At 66.6% G+C, this 21,032-nt stretch overlaps 2 long non-coding RNA genes and 3 gene segments (V, D, J or C); 4 read left to right on the top strand and 1 right to left on the bottom strand.

Moving 5' to 3' along the window:
• The window catches only part of LOC125104225 (immunoglobulin alpha-2 heavy chain-like), a 401,593-nt gene that overhangs the window by 227,460 nt on the left and 153,101 nt on the right, over nt 1-21,032 (top strand).
• LOC125104224 (immunoglobulin heavy constant gamma 1-like) overlaps nt 1-21,032 on the top strand; it is a 233,152-nt gene that overhangs the window by 118,917 nt on the left and 93,203 nt on the right.
• The window catches only part of LOC125104221 (Ig mu chain C region membrane-bound form-like), a 141,148-nt gene that overhangs the window by 82,805 nt on the left and 37,311 nt on the right, over nt 1-21,032 (top strand).
• Nucleotides 1-21,032, bottom strand: part of LOC125104252 (uncharacterized) — a 337,467-nt gene that overhangs the window by 290,860 nt on the left and 25,575 nt on the right. The window lies entirely within an intron of this gene.
• Nucleotides 1,531-4,044, top strand: LOC125104255 (uncharacterized). Its single transcript, XR_007128626.1, has 3 exons — nt 1,531-1,677; nt 1,750-1,803; nt 3,755-4,044. It is a non-coding gene; the product is annotated as an uncharacterized LOC125104255 (long non-coding RNA).

Here is a 21,032-nt window from a genome sequence, read left to right as displayed (position 1 = left end):
CCGCTGGATTTAGGTCTCCCCTCAACTGGGTCTGCCCTGGAGTTAGTTCCCTTCAGCACCTGCCCCTGCCTCTAGTGCAATTGGTTCTCCTCAGCACCAGGCCCTGGGTCTCCCCTGGAATTAGCTCTCCTCAGGCCCCGTCCCTGGGCATCCCCTGGAATTTCTTTTCCTCCAGACCTGCCCCTGGGGCTCCCCTGGATCAGTTCCCGTCAGCACCTGTCCTGGGTCTCAGCCCCACCCGCACCTCCTCACCTGCTCGTGCTCCAGGTCCGGCTGGAACCGGAAAGGACCGGAGCTGCCCCAGGGGCAGCGGCCCTCTGGGTCGGAGGGTCTCTGGGCCCCTCAGCACAGGGGCTCTAGAGAAGCTGGGCCCCCGGGCAGACGGCAGAGGGAGGCAGGTGCCGGGGGCCAGAGGCACAGCCGTGGGCGCGTGACCAGGGGGACGGAGCCCGGCGCCGTCCTTCCAGACGCCCTCGCAGGCCGGGCCGCTCGATCAGACCCAGGTCGCGAGGGTCAGCGGCACCAGCACCGACCGCGGCCGGCTCCTTCCACGTCTGGCCTTCCTGGGCGGGAGCCCCCCTGCCGGCCCCAGGGTACGACGGCCCCAGAGGGATCCGCACACCGCGGGGCGGTTCATTAACCCGGACGGCTGTCCCACCGGCTTGGGTCCCCAGTCGGGCCGCGGCAGCCCAGCGCCGAGCCCGGAGCCCGCCGCCGCCTCCCCGTGTGCAGCAGGAGGCCTGGGGCTCGGGCACGCCGACCGCCTCCCCGGCTCCGCCTCCATCCCGGGCCACCCTCGGCCGGCCCGGGTCCTGCCCAGCTGGGCCCCAGGCAGGTGGCCCCAGGGAAGAAGGATTCGGGCTGGGTCTGTGTCACGGTGCTATATTGTGATAGTTACGGCAGCTGCTCCCACAGCATTACAGACCCCACCGGAAACCCGCCCCGGGAGCCCCAGCCCAGCAGGGACACCAGCCCTGGAGTTTGAGCGAGGACACATCGCTGATGCGGCCGGACCGCCCTGCCGGTGCCAGGACTCCCCTCAGGCTGGTCCGATCCTGACCTCACCTGAGGCCCCTGGGACCCTCGATGCCCACGGCGAGTCCGGAGGTTTCCGGGAGAGCACACCCTCCCCCAGGGCCGCCCTTGGCACCTCTGGGCACACACCCCCACCCTGGGAGAGAATGCCCAAAGGACGCAGGGCTGCCCCCCCCAGGGCTGCCCCCATAGCCCAGACCCACCCGGTGCCCCCAGAGGACCCGGAGCAGCCCCACACCCCCGCTGCCCGCCCACGGAGTCTTGGCATCTGCCCACCCCTGCAAGGGCCCTCCCCTCCTCCCCGGGGAGGCAGGGCGGGAGAGGACGACCAGACACCCCCAGCTGCCCGGGACTGTGGGGCAGGTGCACGGGACACCTGTGCGGACGGGCCCAGCAGGCGCCTGCAGCAGGGAAGGGGTCCTTCCGCCACGCGCCCGGCTTTTTGACAAGTAACTTCCCACTGTGTTACTACAGTAGCTACGGCTACGGCCACAGTGACAGACCCCACGGCGAAAACCCCGCCGGACCCCGGGGCCCTCCAGTCTGGCCCTGAGGGTCCCAGTCCTACCTGCCCACCGTGGTTCAGCTGCTGATGGCCAGGAGCCCCTCCCCAGGCCCCAGACTCGTGTCTCCATCTGGGAGGTACTGACTTGGGGCCAGTGGACCCTTTCCCCGTGCCGGTTCCCTCTGCAACCCCCCGTATCCCCTGCACAGCCTCTCCTCCGGGTCCCAGCTGCGAAAACCCCGCGGCATCGTCTCCTCTCACAGGTAAGACGGGAGCAAGGGGCTCCTCACTTCCCCCCAACACACCCGGCCCAACACTGCCCGTGCTGGGGTACGAGACACAACAGTCCACACATTGGTGACGCGTGGCAGGGACAGAGCTGGGGCACCGCAAAGTCAACGCGGGGCCCAGGGGCTGGGACGGTCAGTCGGGATGGCCAGTACGGCTGGACAGGATCTTCCCAAAGCCCCACCAAGTTAGGAACCACAGGCAGGGGCCGTGTGCACAGCACGAGAGGGAGTGAGGGACCCTCCTCCCGGGGGGGCGGGGGCTTCGGGGAGGGTCCGGGCACCAGGGGCTGTGACCTCCCCCCGGGACAGGAAGGAGCAAAGGCACCAACATGGGCCCCTTGGGCATCACAGGAGGCACAGGTGCCAGCAAGGACTCACCCCACCCCCCAGGCAGTGAGGTCAAGGCCTGAAGGCCCCGCAGGACCCGGGCAGCTGGTGTGGGGGGTCCAGAGAGAGCCAGCCCGCCGGCCCCAGATCCCATGGAAAAATGGAGACAAACAGACGCCATGTCGGCCAGGCCCTGGGCAGCCCTTTCCAGAAGCTCCGGTGGTCAAAAGGGGGGACGAGAGGCAACCAGTGCCCACAGGGAAGCATTTAGGCCCCCTCGGAACCGCCCACATCCACCACGGAGTCGAAGCCAGAAGCCACTGGGAGGACAGAGAGGCGAGACCCCTGGGGCCTCGGGAGAAGGTGAGGGTCCTAAGCAGCCACAGCAAACGTCACCCTCCCGGGGGCTCGGGGGCTGCAGCAGCCACCCCAGCCGGGTGTGCAGGAGGGCACCTGGGCCGCCCCTCTGCCTCGGTTTCCCTGTACCTGCACCCGGGACTCCGCTTTGCCTCCCCTGAGTCTGGACAACCGCATCACCTACATCTGGGGCCCACCTGCACCTGGGCCTCTCCTGGTTTCCCCTCTGCTTGGAAGTTCTGAGAACCAGATCTGCACCGGCCCTAACCCTACCTGTCCCTGGTCCTCCCCTGGAATTAGTTCTCCCCAGCACTCGTCCTGGGTCTCCGCTGGATTTAGGTCTCCCCTCAACTGGGTCTGCCCTGGAGTTAGTTCCCTTCAGCACCTGCCCCTGCCTCTAGTGCAATTGGTTCTCCTCAGCACCAGGCCCTGGGTCTCCCCTGGAATTAGCTCTCCTCAGGCCCCGTCCCTGGGCATCCCCTGGAATTTCTTTTCCTCCAGACCTGCCCCTGGGGCTCCCCTGGATCAGTTCCCGTCAGCACCTGTCCTGGGTCTCAGCCCCACCCGCACCTCCTCACCTGCTCGTGCTCCAGGTCCGGCTGGAACCGGAAAGGACCGGAGCTGCCCAGGGGCAGCGGCCCTCTGGGTCGGAGGGTCTCTGGGCCCCTCAGCACAGGGGCTCTAGAGAAGCTGGGCCCCCGGGCAGACGGCAGAGGGAGGCAGGTGCCGGGGGCCAGAGGCACAGCCGTGGGCGCGTGACCAGGGGGACGGAGCCCGGCGCCGTCCTTCCAGACGCCCTCGCAGGCCGGGCCGCTCGATCAGACCCAGGTCGCGAGGGTCAGCGGCACCAGCACCGACCGCGGCCGGCTCCTTCCACGTCTGGCCTTCCTGGGCGGGAGCCCCCCTGCCGGCCCCAGGGTACGACGGCCCCAGAGGGATCCGCACACCGCGGGGCGGTTCATTAACCCGGACGGCTGTCCCACCGGCTTGGGTCCCCAGTCGGGCCGCGGCAGCCCAGCGCCGAGCCCGGAGCCCGCCGCCGCCTCCCCGTGTGCAGCAGGAGGCCTGGGGCTCGGGCACGCCGACCGCCTCCCCGGCTCCGCCTCCATCCCGGGCCACCCTCGGCCGGCCCGGGTCCTGCCCAGCTGGGCCCCAGGCAGGTGGCCCCAGGGAAGAAGGATTCGGGCTGGGTCTGTGTCACGGTGCTATATTGTGATAGTTACGGCAGCTGCTCCCACAGCATTACAGACCCCACCGGAAACCCGCCCCGGGAGCCCCAGCCCAGCAGGGACACCAGCCCTGGAGTTTGAGCGAGGACACATCGCTGATCCGGCCGGACCGCCCTGCCGGTGCCAGGACTCCCCTCAGGCTGGTCCGATCCTGACCTCACCTGAGGCCCCTGGGACCCTCGATGCCCACGGCGAGTCCGGAGGTTTCCGGGAGAGCACACCCTCCCCCAGGGCCGCCCTTGGCACCTCTGGGCACACACCCCCACCCTGGGAGAGAATGCCCAAAGGACGCAGGGCTGCCCCCCCCAGGGCTGCCCCCATAGCCCAGACCCACCCGGTGCCCCCAGAGGACCCGGAGCAGCCCCACACCCCCGCTGCCCGCCCACGGAGTCTTGGCATCTGCCCACCCCTGCAAGGGCCCTCCCCTCCTCCCCGGGGAGGCAGGGCGGGAGAGGACGACCAGACACCCCCAGCTGCCCGGGACTGTGGGGCAGGTGCACGGGACACCTGTGCGGACGGGCCCAGCAGGCGCCTGCAGCAGGGAAGGGGTCCTTCCGCCACGCGCCCGGCTTTTTGACAAGTAACTTCCCACTGTGTTACTACAGTAGCTACGGCTACGGCCACAGTGACAGACCCCACGGCGAAAACCCCGCCGGACCCCGGGGCCCTCCAGTCTGGCCCTGAGGGTCCCAGTCCTACCTGCCCACCGTGGTTCAGCTGCTGATGGCCAGGAGCCCCTCCCCAGGCCCCAGACTCGTGTCTCCATCTGGGAGGTACTGACTTGGGGCCAGTGGACCCTTTCCCCGTGCCGGTTCCCTCTGCAACCCCCCGTATCCCCTGCACAGCCTCTCCTCCGGGTCCCAGCTGCGAAAACCCCGCGGCATCGTCTCCTCTCACAGGTAAGACGGGAGCAAGGGGCTCCTCACTTCCCCCCAACACACCCGGCCCAACACTGCCCGTGCTGGGGTACGAGACACAACAGTCCACACATTGGTGACGCGTGGCAGGGACAGAGCTGGGGCACCGCAAAGTCAACGCGGGGCCCAGGGGCTGGGACGGTCAGTCGGGATGGCCAGTACGGCTGGACAGGATCTTCCCAAAGCCCCACCAAGTTAGGAACCACAGGCAGGGGCCGTGTGCACAGCACGAGAGGGAGTGAGGGACCCTCCTCCCGGGGGGGCGGGGGCTTCGGGGAGGGTCCGGGCACCAGGGGCTGTGACCTCCCCCCGGGACAGGAAGGAGCAAAGGCACCAACATGGGCCCCTTGGGCATCACAGGAGGCACAGGTGCCAGCAAGGACTCACCCCACCCCCCAGGCAGTGAGGTCAAGGCCTGAAGGCCCCGCAGGACCCGGGCAGCTGGTGTGGGGGGTCCAGAGAGAGCCAGCCCGCCGGCCCCAGATCCCATGGAAAAATGGAGACAAACAGACGCCATGTCGGCCAGGCCCTGGGCAGCCCTTTCCAGAAGCTCCGGTGGTCAAAAGGGGGGACGAGAGGCAACCAGTGCCCACAGGGAAGCATTTAGGCCCCCTCGGAACCGCCCACATCCACCACGGAGTCGAAGCCAGAAGCCACTGGGAGGACAGAGAGGCGAGACCCCTGGGGCCTCGGGAGAAGGTGAGGGTCCTAAGCAGCCACAGCAAACGTCACCCTCCCGGGGGCTCGGGGGCTGCAGCAGCCACCCCAGCCGGGTGTGCAGGAGGGCACCTGGGCCGCCCCTCTGCCTCGGTTTCCCTGTACCTGCACCCGGGACTCCGCTTTGCCTCCCCTGAGTCTGGACAACCGCATCACCTACATCTGGGGCCCACCTGCACCTGGGCCTCTCCTGGTTTCCCCTCTGCTTGGAAGTTCTGAGAACCAGATCTGCACCGGCCCTAACCCTACCTGTCCCTGGTCCTCCCCTGGAATTAGTTCTCCCCAGCACTCGTCCTGGGTCTCCGCTGGATTTAGGTCTCCCCTCAACTGGGTCTGCCCTGGAGTTAGTTCCCTTCAGCACCTGCCCCTGCCTCTAGTGCAATTGGTTCTCCTCAGCACCAGGCCCTGGGTCTCCCCTGGAATTAGCTCTCCTCAGGCCCCGTCCCTGGGCATCCCCTGGAATTTCTTTTCCTCCAGACCTGCCCCTGGGGCTCCCCTGGATCAGTTCCCGTCAGCACCTGTCCTGGGTCTCAGCCCCACCCGCACCTCCTCACCTGCTCGTGCTCCAGGTCCGGCTGGAACCGGAAAGGACCGGAGCTGCCCCAGGGGCAGCGGCCCTCTGGGTCGGAGGGTCTCTGGGCCCCTCAGCACAGGGGCTCTAGAGAAGCTGGGCCCCCGGGCAGACGGCAGAGGGAGGCAGGTGCCGGGGGCCAGAGGCACAGCCGTGGGCGCGTGACCAGGGGGACGGAGCCCGGCGCCGTCCTTCCAGACGCCCTCGCAGGCCGGGCCGCTCGATCAGACCCAGGTCGCGAGGGTCAGCGGCACCAGCACCGACCGCGGCCGGCTCCTTCCACGTCTGGCCTTCCTGGGCGGGAGCCCCCCTGCCGGCCCCAGGGTACGACGGCCCCAGAGGGATCCGCACACCGCGGGGCGGTTCATTAACCCGGACGGCTGTCCCACCGGCTTGGGTCCCCAGTCGGGCCGCGGCAGCCCAGCGCCGAGCCCGGAGCCCGCCGCCGCCTCCCCGTGTGCAGCAGGAGGCCTGGGGCTCGGGCACGCCGACCGCCTCCCCGGCTCCGCCTCCATCCCGGGCCACCCTCGGCCGGCCCGGGTCCTGCCCAGCTGGGCCCCAGGCAGGTGGCCCCAGGGAAGAAGGATTCGGGCTGGGTCTGTGTCACGGTGCTATATTGTGATAGTTACGGCAGCTGCTCCCACAGCATTACAGACCCCACCGGAAACCCGCCCCGGGAGCCCCAGCCCAGCAGGGACACCAGCCCTGGAGTTTGAGCGAGGACACATCGCTGATGCGGCCGGACCGCCCTGCCGGTGCCAGGACTCCCCTCAGGCTGGTCCGATCCTGACCTCACCTGAGGCCCCTGGGACCCTCGATGCCCACGGCGAGTCCGGAGGTTTCCGGGAGAGCACACCCTCCCCCAGGGCCGCCCTTGGCACCTCTGGGCACACACCCCCACCCTGGGAGAGAATGCCCAAAGGACGCAGGGCTGCCCCCCCCAGGGCTGCCCCCATAGCCCAGACCCACCCGGTGCCCCCAGAGGACCCGGAGCAGCCCCACACCCCCGCTGCCCGCCCACGGAGTCTTGGCATCTGCCCACCCCTGCAAGGGCCCTCCCCTCCTCCCCGGGGAGGCAGGGCGGGAGAGGACGACCAGACACCCCCAGCTGCCCGGGACTGTGGGGCAGGTGCACGGGACACCTGTGCGGACGGGCCCAGCAGGCGCCTGCAGCAGGGAAGGGGTCCTTCCGCCACGCGCCCGGCTTTTTGACAAGTAACTTCCCACTGTGTTACTACAGTAGCTACGGCTACGGCCACAGTGACAGACCCCACGGCGAAAACCCCGCCGGACCCCGGGGCCCTCCAGTCTGGCCCTGAGGGTCCCAGTCCTACCTGCCCACCGTGGTTCAGCTGCTGATGGCCAGGAGCCCCTCCCCAGGCCCCAGACTCGTGTCTCCATCTGGGAGGTACTGACTTGGGGCCAGTGGACCCTTTCCCCGTGCCGGTTCCCTCTGCAACCCCCCGTATCCCCTGCACAGCCTCTCCTCCGGGTCCCAGCTGCGAAAACCCCGCGGCATCGTCTCCTCTCACAGGTAAGACGGGAGCAAGGGGCTCCTCACTTCCCCCCAACACACCCGGCCCAACACTGCCCGTGCTGGGGTACGAGACACAACAGTCCACACATTGGTGACGCGTGGCAGGGACAGAGCTGGGGCACCGCAAAGTCAACGCGGGGCCCAGGGGCTGGGACGGTCAGTCGGGATGGCCAGTACGGCTGGACAGGATCTTCCCAAAGCCCCACCAAGTTAGGAACCACAGGCAGGGGCCGTGTGCACAGCACGAGAGGGAGTGAGGGACCCTCCTCCCGGGGGGGCGGGGGCTTCGGGGAGGGTCCGGGCACCAGGGGCTGTGACCTCCCCCCGGGACAGGAAGGAGCAAAGGCACCAACATGGGCCCCTTGGGCATCACAGGAGGCACAGGTGCCAGCAAGGACTCACCCCACCCCCCAGGCAGTGAGGTCAAGGCCTGAAGGCCCCGCAGGACCCGGGCAGCTGGTGTGGGGGGTCCAGAGAGAGCCAGCCCGCCGGCCCCAGATCCCATGGAAAAATGGAGACAAACAGACGCCATGTCGGCCAGGCCCTGGGCAGCCCTTTCCAGAAGCTCCGGTGGTCAAAAGGGGGGACGAGAGGCAACCAGTGCCCACAGGGAAGCATTTAGGCCCCCTCGGAACCGCCCACATCCACCACGGAGTCGAAGCCAGAAGCCACTGGGAGGACAGAGAGGCGAGACCCCTGGGGCCTCGGGAGAAGGTGAGGGTCCTAAGCAGCCACAGCAAACGTCACCCTCCCGGGGGCTCGGGGGCTGCAGCAGCCACCCCAGCCGGGTGTGCAGGAGGGCACCTGGGCCGCCCCTCTGCCTCGGTTTCCCTGTACCTGCACCCGGGACTCCGCTTTGCCTCCCCTGAGTCTGGACAACCGCATCACCTACATCTGGGGCCCACCTGCACCTGGGCCTCTCCTGGTTTCCCCTCTGCTTGGAAGTTCTGAGAACCAGATCTGCACCGGCCCTAACCCTACCTGTCCCTGGTCCTCCCCTGGAATTAGTTCTCCCCAGCACTCGTCCTGGGTCTCCGCTGGATTTAGGTCTCCCCTCAACTGGGTCTGCCCTGGAGTTAGTTCCCTTCAGCACCTGCCCCTGCCTCTAGTGCAATTGGTTCTCCTCAGCACCAGGCCCTGGGTCTCCCCTGGAATTAGCTCTCCTCAGGCCCCGTCCCTGGGCATCCCCTGGAATTTCTTTTCCTCCAGACCTGCCCCTGGGGCTCCCCTGGATCAGTTCCCGTCAGCACCTGTCCTGGGTCTCAGCCCCACCCGCACCTCCTCACCTGCTCGTGCTCCAGGTCCGGCTGGAACCGGAAAGGACCGGAGCTGCCCCAGGGGCAGCGGCCCTCTGGGTCGGAGGGTCTCTGGGCCCCTCAGCACAGGGGCTCTAGAGAAGCTGGGCCCCCGGGCAGACGGCAGAGGGAGGCAGGTGCCGGGGGCCAGAGGCACAGCCGTGGGCGCGTGACCAGGGGGACGGAGCCCGGCGCCGTCCTTCCAGACGCCCTCGCAGGCCGGGCCGCTCGATCAGACCCAGGTCGCGAGGGTCAGCGGCACCAGCACCGACCGCGGCCGGCTCCTTCCACGTCTGGCCTTCCTGGGCGGGAGCCCCCCTGCCGGCCCCAGGGTACGACGGCCCCAGAGGGATCCGCACACCGCGGGGCGGTTCATTAACCCGGACGGCTGTCCCACCGGCTTGGGTCCCCAGTCGGGCCGCGGCAGCCCAGCGCCGAGCCCGGAGCCCGCCGCCGCCTCCCCGTGTGCAGCAGGAGGCCTGGGGCTCGGGCACGCCGACCGCCTCCCCGGCTCCGCCTCCATCCCGGGCCACCCTCGGCCGGCCCGGGTCCTGCCCAGCTGGGCCCCAGGCAGGTGGCCCCAGGGAAGAAGGATTCGGGCTGGGTCTGTGTCACGGTGCTATATTGTGATAGTTACGGCAGCTGCTCCCACAGCATTACAGACCCCACCGGAAACCCGCCCCGGGAGCCCCAGCCCAGCAGGGACACCAGCCCTGGAGTTTGAGCGAGGACACATCGCTGATCCGGCCGGACCGCCCTGCCGGTGCCAGGACTCCCCTCAGGCTGGTCCGATCCTGACCTCACCTGAGGCCCCTGGGACCCTCGATGCCCACGGCGAGTCCGGAGGTTTCCGGGAAGGCACACCCTCCCCCAGGGCCGCCCTTGGCACCTCTGGGCACACACCCCCACCCTGGGAGAGAATGCCCAAAGGACGCAGGGCTGCCCCCCCCAGGGCTGCCCCCATAGCCCAGACCCACCCGGTGCCCCCAGAGGACCCGGAGCAGCCCCACACCCCCGCTGCCCGCCCACGGAGTCTTGGCATCTGCCCACCCCTGCAAGGGCCCTCCCCTCCTCCCCGGGGAGGCAGGGCGGGAGAGGACGACCAGACACCCCCAGCTGCCCGGGACTGTGGGGCAGGTGCACGGGACACCTGTGCGGACGGGCCCAGCAGGCGCCTGCAGCAGGGAAGGGGTCCTTCCGCCTCGCGCCCGGCTTTTTGACAAGGAACTTCCCACTGTGTTACTACGATAGCTACGGCTACAGCCACAGTGACAGACCCCACGGCGAAAACCCCGCCGGACCCCGGGGCCCTCCAGTCTGGCCCTGAGGGTCCCAGTCCTACCTGCCCACCGTGGTTCAGCTGCTGATGGCCAGGAGCCCCTCCCCAGGCCCCAGACTCGTGTCTCCATCTGGGAGGTACTGACTTAGGGCCAGTGGACCCTTTCCCCGTGCCGGTTCCCTCTGCAACCCCCCGTATCCCCTGCACAGCCTCTCCTCCGGGTCCCAGCTGCGAAAACCCCGCGGCATCGTCTCCTCTCACAGGTAAGACGGGAGCAAGGGGCTCCTCACTTCCCCCCAACACACCCGGCCCAACACTGCCCGTGCTGGGGTACGAGACACAACAGTCCACACATTGGTGACGCGTGGCAGGGACAGAGCTGGGGCACCGCAAAGTCAACGCGGGGCCCAGGGGCTGGGACGGTCAGTCGGGATGGCCAGTACGGCTGGACAGGATCTTCCCAAAGCCCCACCAAGTTAGGAACCACAGGCAGGGGCCGTGTGCACAGTACGAGAGGGAGTGAGGGACCCTCCTCCCGGGGGGGCGGGGGCTTCGGGGAGGGTCCGGGCACCAGGGGCTGTGACCTCCCCCGGGACAGGAAGGAGCAAAGGCACCAACATGGGCCCCTTGGGCATCACAGGAGGCACAGGTGCCAGCAAGGACTCACCCCACCCCCCAGGCAGTGAGGTCAAGGCCTGAAGGCCCCGCAGGACCCGGGCAGCTGGTGTGGGGGGTCCAGAGAGAGCCAGCCCGCCGGCCCCAGATCCCATGGAAAAATGGAGACAAACAGACGCCATGTCGGCCAGGCCCTGGGCAGCCCTTTCCAGAAGCTCCGGTGGTCAAAAGGGGGGACGAGAGGCAACCAGTGCCCACAGGGAAGCATTTAGGCCCCCTCGGAACCGCCCACATCCACCACGGAGTCGAAGCCAGAAGCCACTGGGAGGACAGAGAGGCGAGACCCCTGGGGCCTCGGGAGAAGGTGAGGGTCCTAAGCAGCCACAGCAAACGTCACCCTCCCGGGGGCTCGGGGGCTGCAGCAGCCACCCCAGCCGGGTGTGCAGGAGGGCACCTGGGCCGCCCCTCTGCCTCGGTTTCCCTGTACCTGCACCCGGGACTCCGCTTTGCCTCCCCTGAGTCTGGACAACCGCATCACCTACATCTGGGGCCCACCTGCACCTGGGCCTCTCCTGGTTTCCCCTCTGCTTGGAAGTTCTGAGAACCAGATCTGCACCGGCCCTAACCCTACCTGTCCCTGGTCCTCCCCTGGAATTAGTTCTCCCCAGCACTCGTCCTGGGTCTCCGCTGGATTTAGGTCTCCCCTCAACTGGGTCTGCCCTGGAGTTAGTTCCCTTCAGCACCTGCCCCTGCCTCTAGTGCAATTGGTTCTCCTCAGCACCAGGCCCTGGGTCTCCCCTGGAATTAGCTCTCCTCAGGCCCCGTCCCTGGGCATCCCCTGGAATTTCTTTTCCTCCAGACCTGCCCCTGGGGCTCCCCTGGATCAGTTCCCGTCAGCACCTGTCCTGGGTCTCAGCCCCACCCGCACCTCCTCACCTGCTCGTGCTCCAGGTCCGGCTGGAACCGGAAAGGACCGGAGCTGCCCCAGGGGCAGCGGCCCTCTGGGTCGGAGGGTCTCTGGGCCCCTCAGCACAGGGGCTCTAGAGAAGCTGGGCCCCCGGGCAGACGGCAGAGGGAGGCAGGTGCCGGGGGCCAGAGGCACAGCCGTGGGCGCGTGACCAGGGGGACGGAGCCCGGCGCCGTCCTTCCAGACGCCCTCGCAGGCCGGGCCGCTCGATCAGACCCAGGTCGCGAGGGTCAGCGGCACCAGCACCGACCGCGGCCGGCTCCTTCCACGTCTGGCCTTCCTGGGCGGGAGCCCCCCTGCCGGCCCCAGGGTACGACGGCCCCAGAGGGATCCGCACACCGCGGGGCGGTTCATTAACCCGGACGGCTGTCCCACCGGCTTGGGTCCCCAGTCGGGCCGCGGCAGCCCAGCGCCGAGCCCGGAGCCCGCCGCCGCCTCCCCGTGTGCAGCAGGAGGCCTGGGGCTCGGGCACGCCGACCGCCTCCCCGGCTCCGCCTCCATCCCGGGCCACCCTCGGCCGGCCCGGGTCCTGCCCAGCTGGGCCCCAGGCAGGTGGCCCCAGGGAAGAAGGATTCGGGCTGGGTCTGTGTCACGGTGCTATATTGTGATAGTTACGGCAGCTGCTCCCACAGCATTACAGACCCCACCGGAAACCCGCCCCGGGAGCCCCAGCCCAGCAGGGACACCAGCCCTGGAGTTTGAGCGAGGACACATCGCTGATCCGGCCGGACCGCCCTGCCGGTGCCAGGACTCCCCTCAGGCTGGTCCGATCCTGACCTCACCTGAGGCCCCTGGGACCCTCGATGCCCACGGCGAGTCCGGAGGTTTCCGGGAAGGCACACCCTCCCCCAGGGCCGCCCTTGGCACCTCTGGGCACACACCCCCACCCTGGGAGAGAATGCCCAAAGGACGCAGGGCTGACCCCCCCAGGGCTGCCCCCATAGCCCAGACCCACCCGGTGCCCCCAGAGGACCCGGAGCAGCCCCACACCCCCGCTGCCCGCCCACGGAGTCTTGGCATCTGCCCACCCCTGCAAGGGCCCTCCCCTCCTCCCCGGGGAGGCAGGGCGGGAGAGGACGACCAGACACCCCCAGCTGCCCGGGACTGTGGGGCAGGTGCACGGGACACCTGTGCGGACGGGCCCAGCAGGCGCCTGCAGCAGGGAAGGGGTCCTTCCGCCTCGCGCCCGGCTTTTTGACAAGGAACTTCCCACTGTGTAACTACGGTACCTACAACCACAGTGACAGACCCCACGGCGAAAACCCCGCCGGACCCCGGGGCCCTCCAGTCTGGCCCTGAGGGACAGAGCTAGGACCCTGGGTCCTCCTAGCCTGCAGCAGCAAGCTCGGCCCATGGGCTTGTGTTCAGCCACAGCGTCCACCCACAGCCGCGGCCTGGAAGGGCCAGGGATGGCCACGCATCTCCCATCGAGCTGGCAGGCACAGCCCTGGCTTCCCGGCCTCGGGTGGGAGGGATCGGAAGGACAGAGCCTCCAGTGCACAAACTGTCAGGGGCCCAGCTCCCCATGAGCAGGACCCCAGAGACCTGGGCCAGGCTGACAAGAGTGAACACAGGCTAGGCCTGTAGCAGAAGCTCATGCCTGATGTTCGACGCAGAACGAGGCTCACGGGAAGTGGAGCACCCCCGGCCCCTGGCATCCCGACGGAGGTGGCTCCTGCTCCAGGCCTGGCCATCGGGGGTCCGTGGCCTCTCCCCCAGGAGAGGGGCTGTGCAGGCTCTGGCTGTGGGCTGTCTTGCTGGTCATGGCCAGGAGGTGCTAGAAACCCACCCCCAGCGGGGGGCTCCAGGGAAAGCCCCTCGGAGGAGCCGGCCCAGACCAGCAGCACAGGCGCCCGTGCCCCCCTGCACAGGCTCTGCAACGGTGCCCGCTTTTGTGCTGCTCTCCAGACCTGCGGGGCTCCGGGGGGCAGACAGTGTCCAGGGTCTCATCTGGCTCTCATCCACACAGCCGTCCCCCCGGCTCTGGCTGCTGCCGCACCCTCCCGTGCCCACATCCAGCCTTCTGTCCCCAGGGACTGCGTTCCTCGGGTGGGGGTCTATGGTGTGGACCTTCCTGGCAGGAAGGCCGCAGGATGGCAGGGATTTTAACCGGGCACGTTGCCCCAACTACTCAGACATACGGACGACGCAGCAAAGCTCTGGCCCATGTCTTCCAGAAGGGCGACCTGGCTGGCACAGGCAAAGGGCAGTGGCCTTGGGGACAGTCCCCTCACAAGGCCTCGCTGAGAGCCACCCCCTCCCCCCCCCACCATCCACCCCATCCAGGGTCCCTCGGACCTGAGCCCAAGTGCAGCCCAAGGCCCTGCCAGCCCACCCCAGGCTCCCCTGAGCGGACAGGTCCTCACCGGCCAGCGCATGCCCCGCCCGCCCTCCTGGGGCAGCCGGTCTGAGCTCCCTGATGCAGCCGACCGCACACCCCCATGTCCAGCCTGCCCAAGTGCATCCAGGCCTGGTGTCCACAGGAAGGGCTCAGAGATGTGGCGTCCACCTGGCAGCCATCCAGACGTCCTGGATATAGCCTGTGCCCTTCCGGCCCAGCCCAGGGGCGGCCGACGGCAGCTTCCTGTCTCCCACCCCAGCGCCTGGCATGTGGAGGGCAGCTCCAGCCCCTCCACAGCCCTGGTGGCCCCTGCACAACCCCCTTTCCTGAGGAGGCCCCTCCTGCCAGCCCCGCCTCCTGGTGCCCGGCCCGGGTTCTTGTCACGGGGCCTCCGACAGTGGTCTAGGTGACTACGAGTACCACAGTGACGCCTCCCACAGCAGCAACAGAGCCCACTGCTCCCCGGGGCCCACCTCTGGCCCCTTTGAGTCTGGGGCTCTGGCCTCTGTGGGAACGGGACCCTCGTGCTCAGGGCCTCCAGGCTGACTGCTTCTAAACGATGAGGCAGTGTCCAGTGTGGCCGGAGGGGCTGTGATGGGACCGGGGAAGGAGGAAACCACAGGCCTGTGAGCAGGGAGAGCCCCCGCCCTCCCCCCAGGACAGAGAGTGCAGAGCCCCCAGGATGGGCTTCACCGGCCCGGCGCAAGGCTCTTCTCTGTCAATAAATGGGCCACACGGGGGTCGGCACCCCCGGGGGACCCAGGCCCCCCCAGTCAGCCCCCATCTCCCAGCCCACCTGCACTCAGCCTCCCAGGGGAACAGCTGCCTCAACTTGTGCCTCCAAGGCAGGCTGAAGGGGCCCTGGCCTCCACCAGGACGGGGTGGGCAGCCACGAGCTGGGCCCTCCCCCGGCCCCGGGGACAGGCCGTATTGTCTGAGCGTCTGTCACTGTGGGTACTGGAGTAGTATCTCCCACAGTGACATGTCCGGTGCTCAAAACCGTCCGTCCTCACTGGCCCACTGTCCCCTGCTAGAGCTGGTCCCGTCCCCTCCCACCGACCTCCCTCCATCCTAGGGGGCTGGTGAGCTCAAGTCAGCTCCCGTCCCAAGCACCAGGCAGTGCGGGCCGACCCGGGATGCAGCAGACTGAGCGCCGGGGTCCCAGGCAAGCACCCGGTGAGGAGCGGACCTGCACAGCACTGACCCTGGCCCTCCGCCCGCCTGTGCTCACGCCGGCCCCGCCTCGCCCCCAGGACGGCAGGACAGAACGGGCTTCTGGCCACACACGGGAGGCCCTCCCTGCAACCTGGGCTCAGGCCTGGGCAGGTGGGCAGGGGGCGGTCGGCCGGCAGGCCCTGTCTGGAGAGCCCTACCCCCAGCACCCCCTGCCAGTGGCCCCCGCCTCACCTCCTCTGCCTGCTCCCTCTGCTCTCCCTCCCCTGCCCCTGGGCTTTCTGTGCCAGGACTTCCTCGAGGACTTGCAGCAGGGACCGCGGTGACCGGCCTCCCAGCAAATGCCAGGCAGCCCTCAGGTGGGACGGCTCAGGCCTGAAGCCCACCGACCGCACCTGAGCTCACTCCCCTGCACTCTGCCTGAGCCCGGGGCGCTTGCCTGTCCCCCAGGTCCCAGCTCCCCTCGCCCAGCCCTGCCTGGTGGAGGAGAGGTGCCTGGGGTGCAGCTAGGGCAGGGGAAGGGGCTGGGGCAGCTGCGGGCAGAGCTGAGGACGCCCCCACCCCCTCCCGCAACCCACACCTGGGGAACAGGCCTGACTGGCGGTTCCGCACCAGCCCCTCTCGTGGTGGAACAGACCCCAGCGGTGCTGCTTTCCGCCCTCTGCCCCCGTCCCCGGGGAGCCCCTCACTGACACAGTGACCAGCCAGCAGGGCTGAGGGCAGACCCCTCACAGACCGGACGCACCCAGTACGCCCAGGGGGCTCCATGGGAAGGAGGGCTGAGCAGGGCAGGGCGGCTCGGGGTGGGCGGGGGCGACCAACCTGTACCTCAGAGCCCACCCACCTGCAAGCTGACCACGGAAGGGGCAGAAGCACCTCGGGGTCCTTGCCCACAGCGCCCAGAGTGCGGACGCCCACACCCCTCGGTTTGAGCCCAGGAGGTTTCTGAGCCCGCCTGTGTCACCGTGGCTACAGTAGCTACTGGATCCACAGTGACACTCTCCAGGCCACAAACCCCGGCCCACAAGCGGGCCCCGGGCGGAGGGGCCTGCCTCCTGGTGCGCTGCTGTGCCTGCCCTCCCGGCCCATGGGCACCCCCACAGCCTCGCCCTGCGTCCTCAGCGGCCAGCGACAGCCCGAGGACAGGCCCCGGTGCAGGAGACCACCGTGGCCTCCCCGCCCTGGGACCCTTGGTGGATTTTGTACAGGCCTGAAGCAGGGTGAGCGTTAGCGGATGGGGCTCACAGTGCCTCAGGCCATTCATAAAAACCTCAGTGCCAGGGCCGCCTGGGAGGCTCAGTAGGTTAAGCCACTGCCTTTGGCTCAGGTGATGATCCCAGTGTCCTGGGATCGAGTCCCGCATCGGGCTCTCTACTCAGCGGGAGCCTGCTTCTCCCTCTGCCTCTGCCTGCTCGTGCGCTTGTGCTTGCGCTCTCTCTCTCTCTGACAAATAAATAAATAAAAATATTTAAAAAAAAAAAAAAAAACCTCAGTGCCGGTCCCCACCACGCAGGAGACTTGGCCCAGCAGCCCAGCCCGCAGTGTGGAGGCCCCGAGGCCAGGAGCAGCCCTGAGTCAGTGCGGCCTACCAGAAGCCGGCGCTGACAGGCTGCCTGGGCCCAGCCCCAAAGTAGTGCTCGGACAGTGGAGCCCTGTGCCCAGCCAGGCCGTGTCTGCGGGCTCCTCAGGTAACCGGACAGCCACGATGCCCTCAGCAGCTCCATTTCACGGTGAGGACAGGAGGCCGGCGCGGTCACTGTGCGGCCGGGCCCTGTCCTCAGCCTCCCTCATCTGCTCTACGGCCCCTGGCCAGAGCAGACCCTCCAGGCCAGCGTCCCTCAGGGACACTTCTGCTCCTGCCGCCCATGCCCTGAGGCAGACCCCCCATGCCATGCATCCTAAGCCAGTGCCGAGCACGGGCCGCCATCCTCTGCCACGGGCCAAGGCTGTCTGGGCACCAGCTCCCTAGGGCAGACTTGCAGGGGCCACGGCTGGACACAGCCTGACTGGGCCTAAGCCCCTCCGCCGCCCCCCAGAATGCGCAGCGGGTGGGCCGTGCACACAGTGCAGCTCAGCTGACAGCCAGCAGCCGGGGCAGCACCAGGAAAACTGTCCAAGGAGACCCCCGCCCCTTCTGTCCACCTCCAGCTGAGCCCACGCCCTCCCTGGGCAGACGCCATCCAGGCAACAATCCCCCTGGAGCTCCCGCGCTGCAGCCTGCCGGGTCCTCCAGGGCCGCTGTCCAGCACCGAGGACTCAGCCGCCCCGGGCAGCCAGAGGGCCCAGCCCACGTGGAGCCTGGGGAGCTCTGGGTGCCTCGGATACTCCACCGACGGACCCACCAGCTGGTCACTCTAGAGCCCGTCCCCCACAGGCAGGGGCTGCGGTGGCGCTCACAGGGCTCCTTCCTGGGAGAAGGCCCCATGCGTCGGGGCCCCTCACCTGTCGGCGCTGGTCACAGGGAGAGTGTGGGCCTGAAGGGCAGCGGAGCCTGGGGCCCAGCTGCAGGCCGGCAGGCAGGAAGCAGACACGCTCCAGGGCACAGAGCCCCCCCACCCCCTTCCTGCCCTGGTCCCGCCCCCCCCACGCCCCTCCCTTCCCTGCCCTCCCTGCACTCAGGCCTGCTAGGTTCTCAGGACTCTGCAGGGGTTCCTGGCAATTTCTTTTTGGGTTCGGTTTTTCCTCTTACTCCCAGAACCTCGATCCCGCACTCACCGCCCGCTCGTTCATGGTCTGTCACCCCAGAGAACCTAAGCCAGGCCCTGGGGGTCCCACATTTGCACACATGATGCGTGAGGCTGTGACTAGGAGGGCATGGCTGGGAAGCTGGGTCTCTCTCCTGCCTGCTGGAGTCAGTCAGGGAAGCTACCTGGAGGAGGAGGCGCTTTCGCTGCAGGTGGAGAGGAAAAGCGTGCGGGACCTGGCAATGGGGGCCCAGGACGCCCCCAGGAGGGCAGGGAGCCTGAGGACTCTATGTCTCCCCGAGACCCACACGGGAGCTCGGGGACCAGCCGGAGCCCAAGACAGGAGCCATCGTCCCAGACAGTGGTGGACGGGGCGGAGGTCACGGGGACCCAGACGCACAAGGTCCAGGAACAGAGAAGCTCTCCCTGCCCTGGCACCCCCAGAGGCGCAGGACACAAACAAGCCCGTGGCCCAGGCGGGGGGACAAGCATTGCCTTTTTTCAGTCCCACACAGACGCCCGGGAATCTGACTGGACCGTGGATTCAGACAGAGCCTCCTGGGTCCGGGACGGCCCAGGGGGTCCCAGAGAGCCCCAGGCAGCCCTGCGTGAGGACCTGTCCCTTCTCGGCCATAGCCAGTGGTCAGGAAGGAAGCTGTACCATTCCTCATGCCCCAGAACACAGGAGCTCCGTGAGCTCCCTCCCCCAACAACGACCACCTGAGCCAGCCCTTGCCACGACCCCCACCCCACGCAGACGGTCACCCCACCCCACCCCCGGCCTGCCACCCTGGGGAGGCTGCTGCTCTCCCCTACGCTATCACCAGAACAGGTCTGAGGACCTTCCGCCCAGCTCACTGGGATGACACCCATGACCCCATGACCCAAGACCGGCCCAACCCTCCACAGCCAGGCCTGGCCACCCAGGACTCATGACCCCATGCCCCCTGGTGCCACACGCTGAAGCGGGCTGTGGGCTGCCCTGCAGAGCTCCGCCAGGCCCTCACCCCTCTGTGGGGCTGTCCCAGTGCCCAGCCCAAATCCATTCTCCCCTCATCTTCCAGCTCAGAGTCGCCTGCAACCTGGTGGCCACAGCACCCACGTCTGGTCAGTGAGATATACTTGCGGGTAGAGCACTTCCAGAGTTCGGTTTGCTGTTTGCCGTCTGCCCATCCTGGGATGTAGGTGCAGTGCCCCGAGATGAGCAGCCCCTTTGCGCACCTACTAAATGCAGCGAAACCAGAGAGGGAGCTTTAGTCCCCAGTGGCATTCAGCGATTCCTCCGTTCTCACGTGCAGGCGATAACCTCCGTGTGGCTAAGCTGCTGCAGTGGGGTTTCCGTTAGACCCGTCCTGACTGTCCCCACGGAGGACATCCCAGCCACCATCTGCACTGGGCTCATGCTGTGGGTCCCCTCTGCTGTCCCCCGTCTCCGCACCTGCTCCCACAGCTCATTTGACCAGCATGAGAGAAAAGGATGCCCCATCGTCCAGGCATCCACCAACCTGCTTACATGTGGGGTGGGAGTGGGGGGCCCTAGGGAGGCCATCCTTAAAGATGGCCAACAGGACACAGCCACGCGGGACCACACCAAACACTGCGAGGGGCCGCCCACCCACCCTGTGCTTTCCCTCACGCAAAAGAAGAATAGAGGCCGTGTGGGATGATTCTCTTTTCCGTTACAGGAGTGTTGTTACTCAATCAAGTCAGAAAGGCTGCAAGCCGGGTCATTAACGGGGGCCTACGGAGGTGGCCTGTGCGGAAGCACAGAGTGGTATCTACGATGTGTCCTCTGTCCCCCGACCACGCTTCCTTGCACCTGGTGACCCGAGCTGCCCAGACCTTCGCTCGCACTTTGCTGTATTAGTGCTCGATGTTAAGATGCATCCGTGCCACGGCAAAGGAAACAGTCAACAAAGCAAAGAGGCCACCCACGGAATGGGAGAAGATATTTGCAAATGACAGTACAGACAAAAGATTGATATCCAGGATCTATAAAGAACTCCTCAAACTCAACACACACAAAACAGACAATCATATCAAAAAATGGGCAGAAGATATGAACAGACACTTCTCCAATGAAGACATACAAATGGCTATCAGACACATGAAAAAATGTTCATCATCACTAGCCATCAGGGAGATTCAAATCAAAACCACATTGAGATACCACCTTACACCAGTTAGAATGGCCAAAATTAGCAAGACAGGAAACAACGTGTGTTGGAGGGGATGTGGAGAAAGGGGAACCCTCTTACACTGTTGGTGGGAATGCACGTTGGTGCAGCCTCTTTGAAGAACAGTGTGGAGATTCCTCAAGAAATTAAAAATAGAGCTTCCCTATGACCCTGCCATTGCACTACTGGGTATTTACCCCAAAGATACAGATGTAGTGAAAAGAAGGGCCATCTGTACCCCAATGTTTATAGCAGCAATGGCCACGGTCACCAAACTGTGGAAAGAACCAAGATGCCCTTCAACGGACGAATGGATAAGGAAGATGTGGTCCATATACACTATGGAGTATGATGCCTCCATCAGAAAGGATGAATACCCAACTTTTGTAGCAACATGGACGGGACTGGAAGAGATTATGCTGAGTGAATTAAGTCAAGCAGAGAGAGTCAATTATCATATGGTTTCACTGATTTGTGGAGCATAACAAATAGCATGGAGGACAAGGGGAGATGGAGAGGAGAAGGGAGTTGGGAGAAATTGGAAGGGGAGGTGAACCATGAGAGACTTGGACTGTGAAAAACAATCTGCGGGTATTGAAGGGGCGGGGGGGGGGAGGTTGGGGGAACCAGGTGGTGGGTATTGGAGAGGGCACGGACTGCATGGAGCACTGGGTGCGGTGCAAAAACGATGAATACTGTTACGCTGAAAAATAAAAAAATTAAAAAAAAAAAAAAAACTTCCTCGAGCTCATGTCATGATACTGGAGTCCCAGGATCAAGTTCTCTATTGGGCTCCCTGCTCAGTGGGGAGTCTGCTTCTCGCTCTTACCCTCTACCCTCTCATACTCTCTTTCTTTCGCATTCTCTCTCTCAAATAAATAAATAAAATCTTTAAAAAAAAAAAATGCATCCGTGCCGGGCTTCGTAAGAGGACAAGGTCTGTACAGTCGGGTCCATTAGACATGACCTGTGGGGCTGGAAATAGCGAGAATCGACATCTGTGCGGGCTGCATCTG

Source organism: Lutra lutra, chromosome 7 (genome assembly GCF_902655055.1).
Source record: "Lutra lutra chromosome 7, mLutLut1.2, whole genome shotgun sequence".
In the NCBI taxonomy this organism is placed as follows: Eukaryota; Metazoa; Chordata; class Mammalia; order Carnivora; family Mustelidae; genus Lutra; species Lutra lutra.
Note: the sequence above shows the minus strand (reverse complement) of the source record. Positions and strands in the feature narration are given on the sequence as shown.